The 27243-nt window shown below is 39.3% G+C and overlaps 1 protein-coding gene across 2 annotated transcripts in view; it reads left to right on the top strand.

The window, feature by feature from the left end:
- Positions 1-565: 565 nt before the first annotated feature.
- The window catches only part of prickle2a (prickle homolog 2a), a 152629-nt gene continuing 125951 nt past the window's right edge, over positions 566-27243 (top strand). For both annotated transcript variants that reach the window (XM_059502949.1, XM_059502947.1), the window contains exon 1: positions 566-763. The gene's annotated coding sequence lies outside the window, so the exon portion shown is untranslated. The remainder of the gene's footprint in view (positions 764-27243) is intronic.

Raw genomic sequence — 27243 nt, 5'->3', positions numbered from 1 at the left:
TTATCAATAAGCAATTAGGAGTTTATCAAGGGAAAACCAGCCAAATATGTTTTCCCTAATATTAAATGTTATCGTTCATGTTGCATGACAATTACAGTACAGCTTTAAATGTGTTAATTAATAGCTGCAATAGTATTTATAAACATATTAAACATATATTGAGTATATAATTGATTATATAACATTATGTGTTTTGTATATATTTTATTTTCTTCGTTACCTTTCTTTGATGACCTTGCAAATGAGCGATTACTGTCCACTTATAATTCCACTTCAAATGATATTGCATGCTACAGCCTATTCAAATTTATACATCTTTTCTTTTCTTTTCTTTTCTTGTTGTTGTTATAATAATATTAATAATAATAATAACTGCATATCTTGTCTGCTTTGGAAGCTTTTATATTCGGCCGACCCTCTTCTATTGCTCAGCAAGCCTCCTTGTGATTGTAATTATGTTCAGATTCTCGGCATCTGATTGGTCGAGGGCTGATGACTCACTCCTACATGCCATTAGGAGGGGGGGGGGGGCAGTGCGCGCTCAGGGAGGAAAATGAAAGCATCTTCCTTAGCGCACACAACCTGCACAACGCTGAATGCTACACATACAGTGACAGAAAAGAACACAAGAAGGTAAAACATACACAGAACCACAGTCGCATTCCCTTTCTGAAACAAAGAGCTATCGCCAATTCACCAATCACATCACCGGGGACATAAAGACGGGAAAACACCGATCAAGAAACCGAGAAAAACAATCAAGGTAAGTATAAAAACCTATATGTGTGAAAAGGGATTAATATGAAATGAAAGGAGTATTGAAATAATACGTTTTATATGTGTATGTAATTAAATATATGTGATGGTTTAAAAGCAGGTAAATACGTTGTATGTTTGAGTGTGAAATGCAGCTGTCTGTAGATTTCTGTGATTTACTTATTTCGGGCGTGATGCAGAGCATATTGCGCAGTACTAAATGGTTTTAATGGAGAATATGTGTGTGTGTGTGTGTGAGAGAGAGAGAGAGGGGGCATGGGTTTTGACTGTGCTATCAGTTTTTTTTTATTTTTTTATTTTTTTTTTTTTGTTTTTGTTTTTGTTATGCATCAATGTAACCCTAATGTGACACAATAGTGTGTGTTTAGTTTAATAGTTTGGTTTAGTGAAATTGTGCATTAAATGGCTCAGGTGCTGTGAATGTATATTAATATAAAGCAGTTTGTTTAGTTGGTTTGTGAAACAACATGTGGTGTGTGCAGGAATATGTAATATGATGTATCGGTATGTGTACTTTCAAGAACAAATGTATTCTTTAGTGTGTGTGTGTGTGTGTGTGTGTAGACATTTTTCTTGCATGTGTATCTTACACACTTTCTGCAAATGGTGTTTACAGTGCCATTCTTTGCCTATATATATATGGTGTGTGTGTGTTCGTTCATGCCTGCACAGCTCAGTAATGGAGTGGGTGGCAAGTGAGAGATGGTTCAGCTTGTGTAAGAGCAGAGTGTGAGTGTGAGTGTGTGTTTGTGTGAGAAGCACATGAGGGAGAGATGCTGTGAAAACGACACACAGCGAGTGTTAAATGAGCTGATGTGAATTTAGCATGTCATCCTCCTCCTCATATCCTCAGTATGTTTTTTCTAGAAAATAAAGATCTTGTGTCTTCTGTTTTTATTACTTCTGCTTTACATTGAACAGATAGTTCTGTTTTAGGGGGTCAAACATTTGGGTGGAGAGCTCTTGGATAAAATCATAAGTTCTTATGTAACTTTTCAGTTTGGTGCATTCAATGTCATGGGGAAAATGTAATTCCTAGTAACTAGGCATTTGACAATTTGCATGTACTTCATTCAATGTGCAAAATTAATAATTATTTGATAAGGTAACAAGTGAGTGAAAAACAATAGTGACCAAATTAGGATATAAAGTGCATGTTGTTGATAAACAATGACCCAACCCTCATTCCCAAATGAATGTATATCATCAATAAGGAAGCCTATGTTTTCATTAAGGTTAAATAATATTAATAAATTAGGATTCCAGAATTGTGCTCTAATGAGTAGAGCATTGATGTAGGAACGTTGGAGGGAGTGGGGCAATTGTGTTTCATAATATAGCTAAACATACTGTACTTGGTGAGAAGAACAATGAAGGGCCGTGTCATTTCCTCTTTATTTTAATTTAGTGTTACCATGACAACACCGCACTGTCTACAGGTACAGGAATGTCTTATTTATTGATTTTAATATATTCTTTTCTCAATTTTGTTGACTTTGTTAGAGCCTCCATATATTTATGCATATACATTTCATGCATAATCGAAAAGTGCATAATACACAACAATATATATACATCCAGGGAACAGGATACATGTCCTGCTCCATGATGGAAACAGCCATCACTTACAGTAAAAATATACAGTCTTACTGTAAAAGGAGCTCTCACATTCAGAACCTATGACAAGAGACAATAATCCACCAGAGACTGTTACCACACAAGTTTCAGTTCTGATTGTAATTTCCTCAGCAGGTTCATCCAGGGGAGACACCAGATACAAGAATGATGCACATGATGGCCAAAAATTCTCAAATGCAGAGTATAAACTCTGTCTCTTCTTGCTGGAAGCAGGCTTATTTGCAGGAAGGCATTTATGAGTGCCCATGGACATGCATGTGCCAGAGTGCCTATCCCTTGAAGGGCTGGAGGTGACAGAACCTAAAGATGGCACTGAGCTATCTTGATTGAAGCAAACATATAAACATCTGCTCTGCCAAACTACTGCCAAATCAGACTCAAACCACTGTTCCCCAGGACTCAACCTGTCTCTTGAGAGAAGATGGTATGTGCAGTGAAACTTTTTTGCACCCAAAGGAGAATGTGTTGCATCTCTTCTGAGAATTTATTCTCAAACCCAGCCTTTGTAGGAATTGAAAATGCAACTGAATGCTGAAACGCCAAGATCTCAGTTTGCACTAAAATCAGCCAATTGTTGAGGTAGTTCAAGATACAGAAGAATTTGAATTTTTATGAGAAGTGCTATGGGATTTTTAATGACCACAGAGAGTCAGGACCTCGGTTTAACGCTTCATCTGAAATACATTTCTTTTTACAGTATAGTGTCCCCGTCACTACACTGGGGCGCTAGGACCCACACAGACCCCAGGGTGAGCGCCCCCTGCTGGCCTCACTAGCACCTCTTCCAGCAGCAACCTAGTTTCCCAGGAGTCTCTCATCCAGGTACTGACCAGCTCAGCCCTGCTTGGCTTCAGTGGGACACTAGTCTTGGGCTACAGGGTGATGTAGCTGTGGCATATGAGTGTTAAATATTGTTAAATCAGTCACCTGGTTGATCAGTGTCATATGAAGTTTCTAACTCAGCATTCTTGAACGCTGACACAAGTCCAGGATTGGATTTAGACCACCGATAGGATTTCTTCTGTACTAGAAATGCTGTCTTTAAAAGCCAGATTCCCTTTTAGAAGGAAGCATTTATTCTATATCTGTTTCCAACAGGGAGTGAATTCCCAGTCCCAAAATCATAATCTCCTGAAAGCTGACTACAATGACATTGAAATTAGATTGACAGTGCATACACCTTTTTTATGGATCAAATAATGGAAGATAACACATTAGTCAGAAGTTGCCACCTTGACAAATACACAGAGAGAGGTGTCAGGTATGGAATTATATTCCAGACTTTATTCAAAAGGAATTGCTAATTGTATTTGCAATTGTGTTTTCAATTTTTGGATGCATAAAATATGACATAATCCAAATGCAAATCGCGCATTATCGTTTGCATTTTCATTTAAGCGAACGCACAGTGTCTGCCAAATTTAAAATGGAAATGCAAAGTCCGTTTGCAATTGCGTTTCCCATATCTTATGAGCTATGAGCCGGTCATATTTAGATAGCAATATTAATTACCACATTTGCCTTTTCAATCTCTCTGCACTGTGCATGTAAACTGCCAAAACTCAAATGGAATCGCAATTCCTTTTGCATTTGAATTTCCAACGTCTACACGGAAACCTGTCAATCAAGTGACAGGGGTGGGGCCATAGAGCATCACAGTCCCGCCCACAGCTGGTGCCGGAAGTAAAAATTCAATGCAATATCTGCATTGACAGTTGGGGTATAAGCCATAAAAACGTAACCATACATGGTAGACTTAAAACCAGCTACGGCTGAACTAAGCGATAGTATATGCTCATATAAACGCCAAAGGTTCTTGGGGCACTAACCTTGTTTTGAGATAAATGCCTTTTATTCGCGATGTCTTGGATAAGTACTTCATTACCCACAATCCTGAACAATCCCACAATCCCACAGTGATGCATCTGATTGGTGGAACTCTTGTAACTGTCTGGTTAAACCCCACAAAGGTCCGTGAAGACTGAAGATCATTAATAAAAAAATTAAATAAAATAAAAACTTGTGTTGCGTTTTTGCACGGTAGACTTATGAGTGCAATCATGATCTCCTTGGCTGCCATGATGGCTTTTTTCAAGGAGGAAAACAAAAGTGTTCAAAGGTGTGAAAACCACTTCAGATAGGGTCATGTAATGTTAGTTGAGTGTAGCGTGTCCGAGGTTCAGCTTGTGGGTTTTGTATGGGCCAGCATGAGGGACAAGACCTACAAAGTTTTGGTGAGTTTTGCATGGAGGTTGGTAACGTAAGTTAGCATTATCGTCCACTTTAGCTGTAGCCTTCATACGGTATGAGTCATATCAAGCATTTTATGATGCCACTGCCTGTCAAAACAATGTTTAGCCTAGGCATACCTTTTTGTGCATTTACTGAACATTTGTGTTATGGCAATGACATGTGTTGACGACTGAGCGGTGATTGCAGTCAGGTACAAAGCACTGCACCATTGCCGTTATCATTAACTGCTTTCACACACGCACACAATATAAAAAATACACGATGATAAATATAAAAATCAATTCACAATACCTATATAAAACACTATTTATTTACACGATTAATACTGAAAGAACTGCTATTATTGCACATTCACTATATAAAATAAAATTCACTGGAGGAAAAAGTTTGCACGGCCAATCGTCAGATTAGGAAGTCGCTCAAAGGCTCGTTCGCGGTTGTGACTTCAGTTCACTTCAGTGAGGCGCGGTGGTTTATGGGATGAGTAGTTCCTTCGCTCGAAATGAAAATATGTACACAGTCTTGTATGTTGTATGATTGATATGTTGTATGCTTATGAGTTCAGCCGTAGCTGGTTATCCTCACACATGCTCTAAAACTCTTTAGATATGTATTTTTCCGAAAGTCAATGGGAGAAATGAATGGGAAATTTATTTCCGGCACCAAAGCTCTCTCGGAATGTGGGCAGGACTGTGATGCTCTATTTTATTGGCCGTGTTTGCATTGGGAAGTGACGTCACTCACAGTCGACGGTAATAAAAGAGGCAATTGATATAATATTTAGTTTCATTTGTAATGACTGTATATATACACATTTCCCTGAACTAAGTACATTTCTGCTGCTATTATTATGTTTAAATGAAAAATGAAAGGAGGCAGTGGTATTTCATATCCTTTTTTGTTTTATTCTAAATATACAGTGAGGAAAATTGCAGTAGTCAAGGCGAGCTGACTGAAGTTATCATGTACGCTGCTGTTTGCAGAATTACCGGATCTGCGTCCTCGCAGACATCACACTCCCGAGTCGAATGCACAAAGTCTGAACTACCGAGGATGCATGTCCGAAATCAGCATCTATTTGCATAATCTTCCCGGTGTTACGGTTTAACTGGTTACTGTGTTATCTGGTGACAAACTTCCTGGTTCAGGTCTCCGCTGCAGATGTGCTGGAACGACGGCAGCAGACTCGGCGATTCTGAAAGCACAAACTGACGCGATATTAAGTGTTTAATAAACGCAGACTTGCTCATTGCATGATTCAGATATTCTTGTAAAGATTACAAGTTATTAGTATGATCGCCCGTTTCGCGGCTGAAGTAGGATAAACAAAAAAATAAAGTACATCTGTGTTGGCGCGGGTTTCGAACACGCGCTAAAAGAAGGAGCGCCGCGCCGCGAGACGAGAGTCACTAACCACCGAGCTACCAATCTACACCGAATCAGCTCCAGATCTCTCGATTGAAGACAGGACTCTCGGCGTCACATCGTGCAGCTGCTGAATCAAGGAAATGTGACCATGTTAACTTGTGACCTGTGTTTACCTATTATGAAAATAAACAATAGCAGAACACTGACTACATTTTATGGTTCATGATGTTAAAGAACATTTCATAACGTCTCAGACAACTGTACATTTGTGGCTACTGTGGTTTAATTATAAACACTATCGATAACTCATATTTACCATGGTAAAACATGGTACATTTTAGTATGATCGAAGATACAAAAATTCTTCCAGAACAGACTTGTATATGTGCATTCCCAGAAGAGATGAGAAATGGATTCGTGTTCAGCACCACAAAAAGAACATAGTGTCAATATCAGGAAACATCTTTAAGTAAAGCTTCACAGGATAGAAAAGATGAAGTAATTAAGACACGTCCTTAACCTTATTGGTTATTAAGTATTTAGATGACAAAGTCAACACTAATTAATTAATAATTATTTATTATTACCGTCGACTGTGAGTGATGTCACATCCCAATGCAAACACGCCCAATAAAATGGCCCCACCCCTGTCACTTGATTGACAGGTGTCCGTGTAGACGTTGGAAATTCAAATGCAAAAGGAATTGCGATTCCATTTGAGTTTTGGCAGTTTACATGCGCTGTGCAGAGAGAGTGAAAAGGAAAATGTGGTAATTAATATTGCTATTTAAATATGACCGGCTCATAGCTCGTAAGATATGGGAAACACAATTGCAAACGGACTTTGCGTTTCCATTTTAAATTTGGCAGACACTGTGCGTTCGCTTAAACGAAAATGCTAACGGTAATGTGCGATTTGCGTTTGGATTATGTCACATTTTATGCGTCCACAAATTGAAAACACAATTGCAAATACAATTTGCAATTCCTTTTGAATAATGTCCCGAATATCATTCCATAGTCAGGTGCTATATTGCTAAAGCCTTTAAAAGAGGGCTTTGGTTGATCAAAAGACCACTTTAGGTTCACATGAGCTGATGTGCTTGCAGAACAGAGATATTAGGCCCAATTCTATTTTATACCCTTTCCCCTTATCCCTACACCTACCCCTTCCCCTTGCCGCTTGAAACAGAGTGTCAAGGGTTAGGGCTGAAAATATTCCCCTAAGAAATGGGACACCACTACTAGACCGTTACACGTCATCATAAGTCGTCGCTAGCTCATACGTCATAGATGCGGCGATTTTTTTAATTTATTTTTTATTTACTTTATTTATTTGAACAGGGGCACTGTAAAATGTACATTAACCTTGAAAAGGAGAGATGCATTATACCAGGTTGTAGCATTTTTGCTAATTTCCACCTGTAGTCCCTGGGCAGGCTGATGACAAATAGAATACACATGTTAATAATACATTTACCCCTAAAAAGCATTTAAATTACCACACCATTCATTCCTCAAACATTCATTTACAAATACACTCACATACACATAAATTACAAAACATTATGTGAACATGTTTGCTTTAGAAGAAGACACTTTTTGGCCCGATGTGGAAAGTGTTAAAATGTTCACATGTGGTCAACTCTGTTGGCAACTTATTCCACTGTCTAATGGCCACAATTGAGAAAGCTGAGCTGCCAAATGCTGTTTTACACTGAGGAATCCTACACTCGCCCCGAACAGTCGACCGAGTGGCTCGAGATGTAATTTCTGAACTCAGTGAAATTAACTTTTTTTAATGAAGGAGCTGCAGTACTACCATTTATTATCTTGAACAAAAGACAGAGATTAGAATATATGATTATGTATTCAAAACTTAATATACTATGTTTTTTAAGAATATCACAGTGATGAAATAGCTGTGATTTCTTGTCATGAAGAGACTTGCCTTAAGAGAACTTTTATATAATGATTCCAGTGGCTTTAATGCTGTTTTACATGCCTGTGACCAACTCGTCATGCAGTAACGAAAGTGCGGAATTATCATCACATTTAGATATAAATTAGATGCATCTATAGTCAGAGAGTTCCTAATATATCTAAAATGTGCTATGTTAATTTTCAACGTGTTGGTTATTTTTTTATGGGTTTTTTTTTATTTAAATTTGGGTCAAGAATGACTCCTAAATATTTAATTTGGCCAACCCTTAAGATTTCCTGACCTTCAATTATTATTTTTGGTTCAGTTTTACATAGCGAGAACTTAAGGCGATTTGTAAAAAAACATAGAAACCGTTTTGTCAACATTCAAAGTTAAATGAGAGTTTTGCAGCCAAATGGAAGTCTTTTTCATTTCCTCAGTTAACTTTCGGGCAACATCCTTAGCAGTTTTACCATGAATATACACCACTGTGTCATCAGCATACATTATCATTTTAGCATTAATACACACAGACGGAAAATCATTGATGTAAAGAGAAAATAACAAGGGCCCTAATATAGAGCCCTGCGGCACTCCCATAGTGCATGCTCGCAAGGGAGATGATACATTATTCATCGGTACACACTGCTGCCTTGCACTGAGAAAGGATTTAATCCAATTTATTGTACTTGTACTAATAGAGAAATGTGTTAATTTATCTATCAGTAGTTCATGGTTTACTGTATCGAAGGCCTTACGCAAGTCAAGAAAGACTGGCCCTACAACTCCTCCGCTATCCAGACTTGATTTTATTTCCTCTATTAAATAACAGCATGCTGTCTCCGTTGAGTATCGTTTTCTGAAACCGAACTGGAGAGGATGTAATGCATTGTAATCAAGATGTTCCACTAGCTGCAATGCAACTACTTTTTCAAAAACTTTAGAGATAGTCAGAAGGACGCTTATAGGTCGATAGTTAGAGACCTGGAGCTTGTCTCCTGTCTTGTGTTTAGGCTTTACTATAGCTGTTTTCAAAGCTGTAGGGAAGAAACTTTCATTTATAGACTGATTTATAACTTTAACTAGCACTGGAGTTAAAATTTCCTTGTGCTCTTTTAAAAACAGAGAATCAATGGCAAAAATGTCTTTAGATTTACTATTATTTAAGTGTAATATTACTTTTAAAACTGTCCCTTCATCTACATGAGATAATTTAAGAAATGAATCATCACAATTTAAGTTATATAGACAAATTGATTTCGGGAACGTACCTGCCAGATCCCGCACAGAATTAAAAAAAAAAAATCATTAAAATGTGTTGCCACCTCTATATGGTCATTTTGAATAACGCCATTTATTTTAAGTTGTATATGATCATCATTTGTTTTATCTTTTCCAAGTAATTTATCCATACTTTTTCAAAGAGGTTTACCATTGCCTTTTGCATCTTTAATCAGATTTAAATAAAAGTTTGCCTTGGCTTTTCTAAGCTGTGTGGTAACCTTGTTCCTTAGACATTTATATGCATAATGATCAGTGGTCAGTTTTGATTTAAGAAAGGTTTTAAGTGCCCGGTCTCTCTGCTTGATTAGATCCCAAAGAGAGCTACCAAACCATGGCAATTTATTTTTATTAGTTTTGTTTCTCTTTAATTCTGTATATTTGTTTATCACATACTTCTAAGATGCCATCGATAGCTGTAGTGATCTCTGTTGCTTGGGCGACAGCTATGTCTTATGCGAAGAACTGAAGACAAATGCAAAAAAAAGGAGACGACGATGTGTTCGACGTCTGTGTTTGCTGGAGGATCAGTTTATGGTATGTACAATGGCTGCACAAACGTTTTGTTTTATTTAACATGGCGTTAGCTAACTGCACAACTCGGTAACGGTAAAAGCTGGAATATATAAAACTTGTGGTCTTGTAATCTGTGGTGTTGTATGAAACCGTTAGAGTTACCGACCTATGTTTTGTATTTATATATGCGTTTACAGTCTCAAATTTATCTGACTTAATGACCCTTTGGTGTAACAGGATCATACATGGATGTCTGTTGTTTGTTATTTTCCATGCTTTTACAACGAATGCAAAAGAAATTAATAAAAAAAATTAATAAAAAAAACAACAAGGTTAGTGTAGCTATGCCATGTTAAACATTAAAACAAATGTTTTTTTTCCCTACTAAACTATAGTTAAACTATGGTATTTGTGTGGTAATGTTAATCAACGCGTAAAACAAAAAGAGATGTTTTTAATAGGCTATAATAAAACCGTGATAAGATTTCTTAAGGGCTGTGAGCTTTGTTTTGGGGGAGAGGACATGTCACCAGATGTAGTTAAAGTTTTTACTATTCACAATAATGATGTGAACGTTTTTTTTCCCTAGGCTGGCAGTCCAGTAACATACAGCATGGTAAATCATAACGTGCCCATCTTGCAGTTGTGGCTTGATGAGGAGTTAGAGCTGAGCAGAACAGCAATGAATGCTTTGCAAAGGCTCTTACAAAGAGAAACGGACCATGGGTTGGAAACTCTTATCTACGTTTACTGGCCTGCACATGGACTGTCATATCGGGTAGTGTGCAGTGTTTTTAATGTGCCAAAAGCTACAGTCCACCGCGTTATCCAAAAAGTGGCACAGAATATATGGGTAAACCTGAAGAAAGCCATCTCCTTCCCACAAGAAGAGGAACTACAGGCAGTGGGGCAAGGATTCGTCCAACTGTCAAGGACCCATGCCTTTAAAAATGTCGTTGGAGCAATAGATGGCACCCACATAAGGATCAAACCCCTGAAGCGGCACCAAATTGACTATTTGAACTACAAGGGCTTTTATTCCATTAACATGCAAGCAATGTGTGACTCCAGTGGACGTTTCCTGGACATTTTTGTGGGCTATCCGGGGTCAGTTCACGTTACACAGATATTGAAAAACAGTTCTTTTTATAGGGCACAAGGTTATCCACCTTCAGAGTACAGTCGTGGCCAAAAGTTTTGAGAATTACATAAATATTAGATTTCAAAAAGTTTGCTGCTAAACTGCTTTTAGATCTTTGTTTCAGTTGTTTCTGTGATGTACTGAAATATAATTACAAGCACTTCATACGTTTCAAAGGCTTTTATCGACAATTACATGACATTTATGCAAAGAGTCAGTATTTGCAGTGTTGGCCCTTCTTTTTCAGGACCTCTGCAATTCGACTGGGCATGCTCTCAATCAACTTCTGGGCCAAATCCTGACTGATAGCAACCCATTCTTTCATAATCACTTCTTGGAGTTTGTCAGAATTAGTGGGTTTTTGTTTGTCCACCCGCCTCTTGAGGATTAACCACAAGTTCTCAGTGGGATTAAGATCTGGGGAGTTTCCAGGCCATGGACCCAAAATTTCAACATTCTGGTCCCCGAGCCACTTAGTTATCACTTTTGGCTTATGGCACGGTGCTCCATCGTGCTGGAAAATGCATTGTTCTTCACCAAACTGTTGTTGGATTGTTGGAAGAAGTTGCTGTTGGAGGGTGTTTTGGTACCATTCTTTATTCATGGCTGTGTTTTTGGGCAGAATTGTGAGTGTGCCCACTCCCTTGGATGAGAAGCAACCCCACACATGAATGGTGTCAGGATGCTTTACTGTTGGCATGACACAGGACTGATGGTAGCGCTCACCTTTTCTTCTCCGGACAAGCCTTTTTCCAGATGCCCCAAACAATCGGAAAGGGGCTTCATCGGAGAATATGACTTTGCCCCAGTCCTCAGCAGTCCATTCACTATAATTTCTGCAGAAGATCAATCTGTCCCTGATGTTTTTTTTGGAGAGAAGTGGCTTCTTTGCTGCCCTTCTTGACACCAGGCCATCTTCCAGAAGTCTTGTCCTCACTGTGCGTGCAGATGCGCTCACACCTGCCTGCTGCCATTCCTGAACAAGCTCTGCACTGGTGGCACTCCGATCCCGCAGCTCAATCCTCTTTAGGAGACCATCCTGGCGCTTGCTGGACTTTCATGGACGCCCTGAAGCCTTCTTTACAAGAATTGAACCTCTTTCCTTGAAGTTCTTGATGATCCTATAAATTGTTGATTTAGGTGCAATCTTAGTAGCCACAATATCCTTGCCTGTGAAGCCATTTTTATGCAACGCAATGATGGCTGCACGCGTTTCTTTGCAGGTCACCATGGTTAACTATGGAAGAACAATGATTTCAAGCATCACCCTCCTTTTAACATGTCAAGTCTGCCATTCTAACCCAATCAGCCTGACATAATGATCTCCAGCCTTGTGCTCGTCAACATTCTCACCTGAGTTAACAAGACGATTACTGAAATGATCTCAGCAGGTCCTTTAATGACAGCAATGAAATGCAGTGGAAAGGTTTTTTTGGGATTAAGTTAATTTTCATGGCAAAGAAGGACTACGCAATTCATCTGATCACTCTTCATAACATTCTGGAGTATATGCAAATTGCTATTATAAAAACTTAAGCAGCAACTTTTCCAATTTCCAATATTTATGTAATTCTCAAAACTTTTGGCCACGACTGTACATTTTTCTGGGTGATGGCGGCTATCTCTGTTTAGAAACCCCAATATGCTTGATCACACCCTACAAAGAGCTTGTGAATGGACAAGTTCAGGGCTGCTTCAACTACTACCACTCAAGGACCCTCAGCATAATTGAAAGGGCTTTCGGCATGATGAAGACAAGATTGAGGTCCACACTTTTCAGAGCCCTGGAAGTCAAACCTACTTTTGCTCCCCAGGTTATTGTGTCCTGTGCATTTTTGCACAACATATGTTTGGATAATGGAGACATGCTTGAACCTGATGGTGACATTTCAAGGGACAATTTTGACTCTCACCTTCACCATGAATGCCTGGCACCCAATGAAACATCTGGAAATGCTACAAGGGACAGATTGGCTGCCCTAGTTTCAGGCATTTTGTAAGCCCCGTGAACATCCAGACATAGAGTTGTACTTTTCATACAGTTGTTTCATACAGTTTTTTTTTTAAATTAAATTATGTATATAAGTTGCCTATTTTAAGACTGTTTTATTAGTAGTTGTTGTATTGTAGATGTTATTCTGAAATTTTATATCTGTGTATTGTTTGCAATAAAGTGTTTTCATACATATTGAATGATATTTTTCTTTTTCCAGGTATGTTACTGATATTGAAACACAAACACCTTCATTTGATAAACAACAATATAGCTTTTTATTGACTCAAAAATATATTTAAAATGAGGTAGGAGAATGTGCAATCATAAGAAACAAAAATATTGCACTTCATTATTAACTTATTAAACATTAGTTAACTAATGTAGTTCATTAAATAATCTTATTGTGTTACAGATTTTTATAGAACCACACTGCTTACCTTCTATTTCTTCTTAAAATTTTCCCACTTCTTAGATGCCTGTTGGCCAGTTGCACATATCTCACAGTAATCAGGCACAAGCAACATAAACGTTTAACAGATTACTCACTCCCAAAGTTGTTTTGCTGTGTATTTCGATTTCAAGAAACGCTGCTTGTTTTCTGCACTAAAACATATGAGCCTGCGTGTTTCCTCAGGAGTCCCTGGTTGATACAGAACATACAATACTGATGAATAAGCACGCAAACGGAATGCACTTTTTGTTTATATCATGTAACGTACACGTATTTATGGACGTAACCACAACAAAACAACACCTTAATCAGGCATGCGGCACAAGTTAGCTGCCACCGGATGTGAATTTATTTTGTCAAATCAACGCATGCTTCAATAAAATAAATAAATATATATGTTTTGGAACTATCATAAAGTAAAAAACATTAGCAAACTTTTTTCATAGCGATTTTAACAAATCTTTTCTCGGAGAACATAACCGTATACATGAATACAAGATCAAAGGCAACATAAAACAAGTGATTATTTATTATTAACATACTTTTTACCGTAAAAAAATACTTACATTATGGGTCTCTCTGCTCGCTCTGTCGGCCATGTTGGAAATTTATCATACCCCTTCGTCTGAAGTGTGGTCCTGAAAAATCTTCGTTTGAAGGGCTACCTGGCCCTTCCCCCTACCCCTTGAGGAAGGGGAAGGGGTAAGGGGTAAGGGGTAGAATTGGGATTGGGCCTTAATTTGTGTCTCTAATCAGTGTATGAGTTATGGTATAAAATTGTTTTATAAAAAACTGTCATTGTGAATTTTGCTCTCTTAGGGAAACTTATCCGCTAGGTACCATACCAAACATGGCAGATTTGCTGCAGATGTTCACAGCAATGCCAACTGCTACAAAGGTGTCTTTAATAGTGAGAATCTTCTAAGTACCTTTCTTCAGACATGTCGACCTCTAGTCACACCGTGGCATCAGAATCGCCATTGGCTAGCAATTTTTAGTTTACTTGCTAGGATGTATGTGTATAAATATTATGTCTGTCAAGCGATGTGTTAAATGAGATAAAGCATCAAATAGACATTACAAAAAGTAGCTTTAGAAATTATTTAGATTATTATTTGATTTAGCATAACCTTTATTACACAAACTCTTAAGCCATGCTCACTTTACAAGCAAAAGAAATGACAAAGCAACAATCTCATTCATTTAATTTGAAATCTGGCAATTTCCGGTGGCATGAAGGGCAAGAGACCATTGGCGACCCGATGGGGAATGTCCAGCTGCACAACAATGTTTAAAATCCTTCAACTTTATGCAACTTTTGGGAGCGACAGCCAATAGGAAAGAAGACAGTAGAGCTTATGCTATCATACTCCTCTCAGCTCTGGTAGTGACAGAAAGGAGGAGGAGATCCTTGCCGTTATCATTTATTTTTGTTTTCATGTGTAGATTACATGTATATTTGAAATATTTAGTCTTTTGCCTTCAAATAGTTTGTATTTAGTGGTAAGAAAAACTAATTCGCTGCCAACAACCATCACCGGCCCCTGGCAATATGTAATTTAAACTGATTATTTCAGGAATTAAGTAACTGGCTCTTTTGCAAATGGTCAGTGGACCATTTGACAATGTTCACTGGTTCATATTATTTGTTGAAAAATTCAGGAATGAAACACCACTATGTTGCTCGGCCTGAGTCACACAGCCCCCGCCTCTGGTTTCTATCAGTCCCTCAACTCACCCTCGGTCAGTGCCATCCAGATGGTCTGATCCGCCTCAGGCTTTCCAGTTACCAGCTCCACAAAGGCGTGAAGATCCCCTTTTTCTTCCTCCACCCTCCAAGTTCCGAACTCCACCTCGGCCCTTGAATCCATCAGCTCTGCCATGGGTCCTTGCTCACTCGTCTCCACAGTCTCTGCCAGGCTCTTTCGTCCCTGTGCCTTGGAGACTTGACTTGATGAGGTATGAACAGATTTGACTCACCAAAAGCAGGTACATACGTTAATACATGACAGGGCACAATGGCAAAAACATGACTCTCTCTCTCTCTCTCTGCCGTTAGAAGCAGAGCGCGCAGAATGCAAGTGCACGCACTGTAATAATTGCAGACTTGACACACTCATATTTAATATATTTCAAATCAACAACAAAATCGGAGGTGAACTGTCACATGAATGTTTTATATGACGCTCAAATTGCGTTAAATCACATTTTAGGATGATCCAGCTAACACGCATGTGCGGTGCTGTCTCGAGTGCGTGTCATGTTTCTATGGCAACCAGTGAGGGACAAACCGCGCTTTACATTTTCTTCCATTTTTATACTAAAATAAATAAACCGTTTAATCTTAAAGTTTTAGTGGTCAGATTCAGACTCGACGCATAGCAGAGAGCACAGAGATGATGGCGTCAGTGGCCATGGCACTGAAGGAGCATTCGTTATTATAGTTCAAAAGGGCAAACAGTCGAAGTTATTATGCGAGTTAACTCGAGTCAGAATGTACATGTGCACAGCTGCATTTGTCATCCGTCACCGTGACATCAAGTGGAACTTTGAAGCTGAAATAATGAGTGGATTCAGCTTGGACTTGGAATAACGAGCGGAATAACATGGATAACTTTCTTGTCGGAGAATTGTAATGCATCACAGGCAGTCAGGTACAAGGACAAGAGACTACGGCTCCTTAAATTAGGTAAGATTTTTTTTTTTTTTTTGGGGCTGCACATCTCAGGAGCGCAGTGTGCAGCCCACATACTCAAAATGGTGACTGCCATTACTGGAAGCACTGGGGTCACGGGAACAGCCTCTGTGACCGCCATGACATGGCGAGGTGGCCATCTTGGCCGGGGACTCTGGCGTGGCAGGCATGACATAATCAGACTCAGAAATGGCAGGGATGTCATGACAGAACTCAGAAATGGCGGTCGTGTCATGACGGGACTCTGGAGGATCAGCTGCGACGTGATGAGACTCTAGAAGGGCAGCCAACTTGTGAAGGGACTGTGTGTGGCAGCCATCTTCCGACGAAGCTCTTCAATGGCAGCCATGTTGTGGAGAATCTCTTGAGAATCTCTTGAGAGACCGGTGTGATGTAAGCAGGCACTGGCTTGCAGATGTAACGTGAGGACTTGGCATAGCAGGCATGACGTGAGCAGGCATGTACTGGCCATCGGGACTACCGGGAGATTCCCGGTGGGCCGCGGTCTGGTTGGGCCGGTGCGTTATGTATTTTGTTTATAAATCATTATTAATCGCAAATATATTCGTAAGTATATTGTTGTTTAGTCCAATTCCGGCCTTATATGTCTCTCTCATGGAGCCGCATGATGCTGATGCGAGCTGCGAGACGTGACGTGTTCACTGCTCATTGGCCAATCAGAATCAAGTTCTAGCCTTGAAAACCGTCCGCTTTACAACTGCAACGAAATTCAATATGTTAAATAATAAAATATCTAAGCGTAAAGGAGGGGCCGAAAGTTGAGAGAGAGAAAACGACAAGCACTTGAGGCAGATGCCACCAAATGTTTCAAGATAAATAAATTATTTGCTGGAAGGCAAAAGACTTAAGTGAAGACGTCAGCAGGGCGGGACTTGACGCTGAGGTGAGACAGAAATGTAATGATACACGTAGGCTAATATGCCACCACTCACTGATCTATATAAATGACATTTAAAATTCTCAGCTCTCAGGTTCTGTCCATTTTATTACAAAATTCAGACAATACCGTTTTGGCGTTAGAAAATGTGACGTGACAGATCGCTTTAGCGCCTCAGTTCAAGTAAACCGATCATCTGTTACTTTCTGTTTAAAGATACAGTACAACTTGCCGAAGTGTATATATGCCTCATAAATAATATCGATTTTGCTAAATATGTGCACTATAGTACATATTTATTATATTTTCACTTTAATTAAATAATTGTTATTATAATGAAAACTGCATTATATTTAATTTTAACTAGTTATTTTTAACCTTTAATAATACCAGCTGATGCTCTATGTCTCTGTATGTTTATAGCATTTATATGAGATATATTTTTTCAATTTGTAATCAATTGAGAAAAAAATCCCTTAAAGTGCCAGGCAGTAGCCTTATACCTGTCGGTCTGTCATTAATGTGAACAAAAGACAAAGAGAAATAACTCACTGCTCTTGAGTAACAGCTTTAACAAGGATATATATGTATGTATGTATGTATGTATATGTATATGTATATATGTGTGTCTGTGTGTGTGTTAAGTGAAGTATTTTAAATTTGATTATGCAATATCTGTACCTGAAAACGGTGCTATTTATGATAATTTTTTCTTATTTTATTGCTGACTGTTCACTTGTCTTCATTAATGTTTGAACTTAATAGTTAGTGTTTATTGTGGTATTGAAACTGGAATTGTGAAATGAGACTGCAGCTTATTTACAAAGAAAACAATAGCAATTTTATTTTTATTTATGTATTTATTTTTGGTAAAGGGCAAGTACAGTTTGAACCCTAGCATCGAGCTCTACATTTGAATATATAAGCCAGTCTACTTCAAGGATTTTTAAAGGCCTTTGATTATGTTAAGAAAATAAATCACTACACAATGTTCTTTGTCTTAATTACTCTTTTATTTTATTGTAGATCAGTGGTCTTTATAAATCACGTTTACTGTAGATCAGTGGTCTTAATACTAGCCTACTATAAGCAGGTCTGAGGTAATTTGTGTAAGTTAATATAAAAAAAAAACAAATGTTATGTTGCAGCACATGAAATAGTTACAGCAAAAAGTGTGTACCCTAAGCATTAATATTTCTATTAGAATAATAAGAAGCGCATAAATTAAGACCTTTAGATATTTAAAGCCTGATAAAATCATTTGCATTTTCTTTGTTTATTATTTTAATAGTTTTTTCTTGGTTTTGATAGTAATACATTCTAATCAGTAATTTTACATGCAGATTAATGTATGTATAGACATGTAGTGTGTGTGTGTGTGTGTGCGCATGTTTACATGCATAGTGGGCCGGTCTGAATGTAGTCCAGGGCTGATTTTTTGTCCCAGTCCAGCCCTGGACGTGAGCAAACCCTGACATATAAGCAGGTTCTGGAGTAGCAAGCATGATGTGCGCAGACTCTGGCTTAGCAGGCATGGGGTGAGCAGGCTTCGTAGACTCTGACGTGACATGAATAATTCCAGACATAACAGTTGGGGCGTGAAAGTGCTCTTGTGCGCATGGTAGAGCAAAATTACAGGGTTCCTTATCAGCCGTCCCAACAGTAAGAGGTGAACCAGCCAGCAACAAAGTATAGCCAAAATATCTTTCCAGTGACCAACAAATCTTTCCCCCAGGCAACTGAAAACGAATGGTTTCATTTAAACCCACTCGAAAAATGTCCTTAAGCGCGATGTCATTAAAAGTCACCAGATAACAAAGTTCACAAAAATCACTCACATAATCCTCTATAGGCCTGTCACCCTGATGAAGACAGAGGAGCTGTGAAGCTGCGATGTGTTACTGTTTTATATGTAAGCCAGGTTACAGAGATTCTTTAATCTAGATGTAGGCCCAATGCCAATTCTATTTTATACCCCTTCACCTACCTCTACCTCTACCCCTTTCCCTTGACCCTTGAAACAAAGTTTTGTTTCTAAAGCGAGTAGGTGTGATTGACCTTGAATATCTTTGTGATTTACACCTGAGAAGACAAAGGCCCGAATAATGAGATGCATGATGAGCCTTAGAGTCAGGTGTGTGACTGAGAGGGAAGACTTACAAGAAAGAATGTGAGGACAAAATAAATGTATAAATTTTCATGTTTGTAGTTTATTTAGAATATATTTAATTATCCCACAAAATAATTTGAGATTCACTTGCAAGTGCAGATAAACAGTTTATTAGGAACAAGCAAAGCTGACTTTCAAAGCTGAATTTTTTGCATCATTACTCCAGTCACACGGTCCTTTAGAAATCCTTCTAATATTCTGAGTTATACAAAAAAAAAAACATTTATTATTATTATTATTATTATTATTATTATTATTAATGTTGAAAATAGCTGAGAATAATTTTTTCATGAACAGAAAGTTCATTGTTGAAGTTGAAGAACAGCATCTTTTGTAACATTAGTATATTTATCATCAAAATCACTCCAAGCTTCTGAATGGTATAGTGTTTTAGCTTTTTTTTGTAAAATTTAGCTTTGATCACAAGAATAAATTACATTTTAAAATATATTTAAATACAAAGCAGTTATTTGAAATAGTAAAAATATTTCAAAATTTTACTGCTTTAGCAAATGCAAATGGGGTGTTCGCATATAATAAAGATAGATATAATGATATGGATTATGGATATGGATTACTTGCGGCAGTGATGGCGGCATTGGCTCAGTGGTTCATGTAGGTTGTCTACAAACCGAAAGGTTGGTGGTTCAATCCCCGGCTCCACCTGACCAAGTGTCGAGGTGTCCTTGAGCAAGACACCTAACCCCAGCTGCTCCCGACGAGCTGATGGTGCCCTGAATGGCTGACATCGCAGTCGGTGTATGAATGAGTGTGTAAATGGGTGAATGTGAGGCAACTTGTAAAGCGCTTTGGATGGCCTTGTGGTCTGTTGAAAGTGCTATATAAATGCAGTCCATTTACCATTTTACCATTTACTTTATCACAGAATATTTGTTTTCGATAAGACTTGCTTAGTTAATAAGTAGACATGTCAAGCTTTCAATACAATAGGTGGCCAACCAGAATGTGCTTTTAACTGCTGCGAGCACCACCACCGCCGCTTCTGCAAAGTGCTTTTGATACTTTTGACCGCTGAGTGGCACTTTGACCAAGTTATCAAACAAACCCATCAAAGCACATTTTCACAAATAGCCGTCAGGTTTGCCTCACTGGTGTGTTACATTTGACGGCTGCAGTCGTCAGAAAATAAAAGAAAAACACTGTTGTTTAGTAGCCTACAGTACTTATGAAGTTATGTTTGATTCTTAGAACGAATAAAAAAGAATAAAACACACACATACTTTATTTGCTACCTGTCCTTTATTTTGACAGATAACTAGCCTACTTGGGGAAAGGATATCTGTCTGTACACAGATTAAGAAATTGTTGCATTTTTTTTTATAAATTTTTCCATTATTTTAGTAAAACATGAGGCTGTGAATAATTTTGCTCCCATTATTTACTTTTCAGTGTGCATGTAAATAGCCTAAATTAACTTGTATCTTGTATAGTAACCGAAGACCTTGATTGTATGTTACCACGAAACTAACAATATAATTTTTTTTATATAAAATTTTTTTTTATGGACAATTCATGTATAAAATGGGTCAGAATCCTTTATATCAAAATTTTTTACATTTTACAAGTGTATGGGCATGCACAATTTTTTAGAGGGGAGGAGACTTTTTTGTTTCTTAAAGTAATTTTCAGATGCAAAGGAAAAAACAAATGAAAAAAAAGGAATAAACACAAGCACAAAACTTGTAAATAGTTAACAACATAGCCTAGATTAACCAACAGTAACATATATTAACCGATTAATCGCCTATTTTCATTTGCTGCATGTTTGTGTTTTTTTTTAATTAATTAATTTATTTTATTCTAAAATAAATTGTTTTTGAGAGGGAAAAAAGTCATGCATAAGTCGCATTTTATTACATTCAGAAATAATAATGGCAGACATAATAATATTATAATGTACCAACAACATGTCTATATATATTTTTTACAACAAATCCTTTAAATTAAATATCAGAACAGAACAAGAATTAAAAAATAAATATTTCTAATGGATAAATATAATTGCAGTATATTATAATATAGGCTTAGCTATAAACAAAAACAAAAAAAGTAATAATAATTTAAAGTGAACAGTCTTTTGGCAGTTCTTATGATCGGTCCAGACGATGAAAGGTACCCCCGACCCCTCCAACCAATGATGCCACTCCTCCAATGTTAATTTGACGGCCAACAACTCTCTGTTACCAATGTCATAATTATGTTCGGCAGGAGATAAACGATGGGAAAAGAATGCGCACAGATGCATCTTGTCGTATGAGGCAGGAACTGAGGAACTGCACCTACTCCCACCTCTGATGCATCGACCTCCACCACGAACTGACGTGTGGGATCAGGGGCTACTAAGATCGGAGCCGAAACGAAGCGGCTCTTAAGGTTGGAAAATACAGTTTCGGCTGTATTAGACCACCTAAACGTAGTACTGGGGGGAGGTCAAGGCGGTCAGAGGCGAGACTAGTTAGCTGAAATTGCGAATAAAACACCGATAAAAATTGGCGAACCCCAGAAACCGCTGTAGGGCCTTACGAGAATCTGGCCTTGGCCAATCTATCACAGCCTTAACCTTGTCAGGATCCATACGTATTCCCTCAGACGAGACGATATACCCTAGGAAGGGAACAGACTGTGCATGGAATACGCATTTCTCCGCCTTGACAAAAAGCCTATTCTTGTCTGACGTTTTGCACGTGTTCCTGGAGAGACGAGGAAAAAATCAGTATGTCATCCAGGTAAACATATATGAACTGATCTACCATGTCTCTCAACACGTCATTAACGAGTGCTTGGAAAACCCCTGGCGAGTTGGAGAGCCCGAACGGCATCACCAAGTATTTAAAGTGCCCTCTAGGGGTGTTAAAAGCGGTTTTCCACTCATCTCCCTTCCTGATGCGGACCAAATGATAAGCGTTGCGTAAATCCAGTTTCTTGTAGACGGATGCTCCCTGTAACCTCTCGAATGCTGAAGACATCAATGGCAAAGGATACGTATTCTTTACCGTGATGTTGTTCAGTTCTCGGTAATCAATACAAAGTCGCAGAGAACCATCCTTCTTACCAACAAAAAAGAATCCCGCCCCCACTGGAGAAGAGGAAGGGCAGATGAATCTCAATGCTAGAGAATCAGAAATATATTTCTCCATGGCCTCCCTCTCCAGAATGGAAAGAGAGTAAAGCTTGCCTTTAGGCGGGGACTTACCTGGAACTAACTCTATGGGACAGTCATAGGGACGATGTGGAGGGAGAGAAGCAGCACAGGACTTACTGAACACTTCCTTCAGGTCCAGGTACTCTGCGGGCACGTTTGACAGAACCGTAGCCTCCTCCTGAAAAACAGAAACAGACACAGCAGGACAAGCAGAAACCAGACAAGACTCATGATAATGTTCACTCCACAAGGTGATGGTGTTGGAACCCCAATCCACTCGTGGGTTGTGTTTGACTAGCCAGGAGTGACCTAAGATGATGGGTGCCACAGGGGAGTCCATGTGGAGGAAGGGAAGGATCTTGGTGTGGTTGCTGGAGATGAGGAGAGTTATGGGTCCTGTGGTGTGGGTGATGTAGGACAGTTCCTGGCCATTGAGTGCGCTGACGGTGATCTGGTGTAAAAGGGAAGTGATAGGGAGTCTCAGGTGTTGTGCAAGGGTGGTGTCCATGAAGTTACCTCGGCTCCTGAGTCCAGAAGGGTGTGACAGGTGTGAGTGTTGTTGGCCCACCCGATAGTAGCCTCAATCCTACTACCGGGCTGACTCTTTTACCAGGCAGGAAAGTAGAAGATGTCCAGAGCCACCGCAATACATGCATAGTCCTCGGGTCCTCCGCCTCTCTCACTCCGGGTCAGTCGAGCTCTACCCACCTGCATGGGTTCGTGAACGACGACGACGGTACCGGCCGTGTTCTCCCTGCTCGAGTTGCCACTCTCAGTGGTGCCTGGGAGACGTGTGGGTCAGGCCTGCACCCCGAGTCGGTCAATATGAGCATCCACGCGCAGCACCAAGTTGATGAGCTCGTTGAGGCTGGTTGGCAACTTCTCGAAGGTAGATCTCTTTGTGAACAGGGTCGGCCAGCCCATGCAGGAACATGTCCCACTGTGCCTCCTTGTTCCACTTGCACGCGGCCACCAAGGTGTGGAACTGGATGGAATAGTCCGCCACAGAAGGATTTCCCTGCTTGAGGTTCGCGAGCTCTCGGGCCTCCTCCTTGCCGGCCGCCGCCCGGTCGAAAACTCTCTTCATCTCCTTGGAGGGAGTGGAACAAGGTGCAGCATTGGTCTCAGTTCTCCCACACCGCCATTCCCCACAGGGTGGCCCTCCCGGAGAGTAGAGTCATAACGAACGCCACCTTGGACTCCTCGGTCTCAAAGGTGCAAGGCTGCAGAGAGAAATGCATGGAACATTTAGTCAAAAATGTTCTGCAGTAGTTGGGCTCACCAGAGTAGTTATCCGGCACAGGAAGGCGTCGTCCCGGTCGGTAGTGGGTTTCGGGGATAGCCCGGGGAACGGACGGTGCGGGTCAGCTGTTGGATCTGCTGGGTGAGCTCGGACATCTGTGTCACCAGCGCTTGGACCGCGCGTCCGGTGTTGACGATGCTCTCCTGCTGCTGATCCATGGGGGTGACGCTGTGGTGAATGAACTCGGAGAGTGATGTGGAACTTGCTGCTTCCATGATGGTATGAGCGTTCTGTAACGGCAAAAGAAGGTGAGGAAGCAAGTGCAAGTAAATGGATATTTAATTACACAGTCAAATACACGAGTAACATTAAAACAGGATAACAGGTAGGTGAGGCGAAGTCTGATGGCGATCCGGGAGTAACAATGTCCGATGGTGATCCAGGAAGTGGCGGTGAGGAGAGGCAGCAAGAGAGAGTGACACAGGAACTGAGATGAGTGAGCCGTGGGGGGTGAAAGGTATAATCCGTGGGAGGTGAGGAGTGGATGGGATTCCAAAGACACAGATGATTCAACGGCGAGAAGAACACAGACAACAGGAACGAGAGACCAGGCATAAACACGGGGAACTGCAAACAACGCTCTGACAAACACAAGATGAAAGACAGGGCAATAAGTAGGGATCGGGTAATGAGTAGCAGCTGGTGTAGATGAAAAATTAACGGAGACGCCCACATGAAACAATCAGTGCTGATGTGAGACACACACAAACTCCACCCACATAGTGCAAATCCTGAGGCCACGGTTTTCCAACCATGACACTAATGATACACTGAACGATCTAATCACACTGGTGTAGTTGTATAAATGTCTTTTGGAAGCTCTTTTCAAAATCTACTTGGCTAAAAAATCTGAATCCCCTTTACTTAAATTTTTTTATATGTTCCTAGGAGTCCATAACAGTGTTAACCATGTCACTTCCTGTTGCCAGCAGGTGGTGCTAGGACTATAACTGAATTTCGGCATGGGTGTTTGTTCAGTTCATAACACCTATTAAACGTGTGAAGTTTGGGGCAGATTGGACTTTGCTTGCCTGAGTTACAACAACTTCCTGTTTCATATTATTAATAGCATGCTTTATCACTTAGTAAATGTTGCTAGCATGTTTGAGGATATTTCTAGCATGTTTAACACACAATGGCATATTTTACTGTGTTGCTAATAGTGCATACTAGTGTAAAACATGTAACATAACTATAACCTAATATGAGCATGTAGATGTCTTCAGGCCAGGACTCTTATCAAACATGTTAAAGGATTGGATATTGTATGCATGGGTTACAGTAACAGGGCTCTAGAGTGCGACCTACATGCGACCTAATTTCTCAATGGTGTTACTAAAAAAAATCAGAGGTTGCACAGGTGCGACCACCACATTTATCTGGGTCCAATGTTTAAACATTGTTATTATGCTTGAACAGTTTTATATATAAAGATTTAATTTCAGGCAAGTCGTGATGATTTGAGAAGGCTAAATTGATCTTAGGCTCACTGTGTGCCCCTGGCAGCTTGGTCGTTACTCAAAAAAAAACGACACGAAACAATCACTTTGCTATTACATACAAAACTGAACTATTTTAGTAGCTGAAACAGTAGTATAAGTTGTTTAGGGACTGTTTAGCTGTTCAAATCATCCTTCATTCAGACACAGTGAAGATCTGATCAGAATCAGTGTAGAGGGTCGAGTCTGGAAGATTGTGCTGCTAGAGAGAGTCCAGCTGGTTTAGCTAAGGTCAAAGATCAATAAGGTCAAACTACAGGAGTTGGTCATCCGAGGAGCATGTGACTGCGATCGAGGATAGTCCATAAGACATTGAGCCATGAGATGTTCAGTTTGAAGCCCTTAAAACATTTGATTTAGATTTTCGTTTTCTTTTCTTTTTTTCTTACATTTAATTTTAGCTCCGTGAAGCACTTTAAGCACCAACACTTTTTCAGTAAGTTACCTTCCTTGTAGAATTGTGCTTCAAATAAAGAACTTTGTTGAGCAGATTGTTAGTTAATCATTTAGGCTACAAGTCAATAATGCCTACAGTATATGGACAGCAAAAAAAAATAAAAAAAAGTGCCCATGTAAAAATGGAGTGTTAAATGCGATGCAATCAAATATTTGGGTGCACCAAACTTTTGTGCTGTTGCACCTAAGAAAAAAAGTTAGGCGCACCAGTTCAACCAGTGCAGAAAGTTAGTCTAGAGCCATGAGAAATGTTCTGTTATACTGCATTAACAGCATGCTTTAATACCTAGCTAAGTGTTGCTAGCTTGATTTAATATGCTTCTAGAATTTTACCAGCGTTTTTAATACTTGTTGATGCTTTTTATTATGTAGCTAGGAGTCCATAACAGTGTTAAACATGTCACTTCCTATTGATGGCAGGTGGTGCTATGTCTATAATGTAATTCGGGCATGTAGATGTGTTCAGAACAGGACTCTTATCAAACTTGTTAAATTGGGGGCAGATTTCAAACTGCATGCCTGAATTACAGTAACTTCCTGTTTCACTGCATAAGTAGCAAACTTTAACACTTAGCTAAGTGTTGCTAACATGTTTTAGTATGTTTCTAGTATGTTGGAAGCCTATTTAACACTTAATGACACTTTTTAATATGTTCCTAGGAGTCCGTAACAGTGTTAACCATGTCACTTCCTGTTGCCATAAGGTGACACTATAACTATAACCTAATATGAGCATGTAGATGTCTTCAGGCCAGGACTGTAATCAAACATGTGAAGAGATTGGACATTGTATTCATGAGTTACAGTAATGTTTTGTTTCACTGCATTTATAGCATTCTTTAACACCTAGCTAAATGTTGCTAGCATGTTTTAGCATGCTCTAAATTTTCTCCAGCCTATTTAACACTTGTTTATGCTCTTTATTGTGTTGCAAAGAGTCCATAAGTGTTAAACAGGTCGCTTCCTGTTACCAGCAGGTGGCACTACTCTAATCGAATATGGGCATGTAGGTGTGTTCAGGAAAGGACTCTTATCAAACTTGTTAAATTTGGGGCATATTGAACACTGCATGCCTGAATTCAAGTAACTTTCTGTTTCACTGCATTAATAGCATGCTTTCGTACTTAGCTAAGGGCTGCTAGCATGTTTTAGTATGTTTCTAACATATTGCCAGTGTATTTAGCACTTGCTGACACTTTTTAATATGTTGCTAGTAGTCCATAAGTGTTAAACATGACAATTTCTGTTGCCAGCAGGTGGCACTATGACTATAACTGAATTTCGGCATGGGTGTTTGTTCAGGACAGAACACTTATCAAACATGTTAAAGGGTACATAACTTAAACAGTTTCACCTAATCTCATGTTAATCTTGAGTACCTATATTTATAAAAGAAAAATACAGCTTTCCGATTCTTTCCGGAAAAAGCCAAGCTCCTGGAGGCATGCCATGGGCGGAGCTATAATACTAATGTTTTGTGTTGTTTCCATTAACATATATTCACTTATGTGCTGATTTCCAACAAAATACAGAAATCTGATGCAATTGTACTTACATGAATGGGGTCTTTTAGCAAACGATGTGAAAATTCAGCATCGACTTGGGCCTTGTTTATAAAACATTCGTCACTCAAATGACCAGAACACACAAAGGCACTTGATACACTCCGTTGCTGCCCCAGGAAAAACAAACTGCATCCACTGTTTGTGTAACG

This window comes from Carassius carassius, chromosome 21 (genome assembly GCF_963082965.1).
Source record: "Carassius carassius chromosome 21, fCarCar2.1, whole genome shotgun sequence".
NCBI lineage: Eukaryota > Metazoa > Chordata > Actinopteri > Cypriniformes > Cyprinidae > Carassius > Carassius carassius.
Note: the sequence above shows the minus strand (reverse complement) of the source record. Positions and strands in the feature narration are given on the sequence as shown.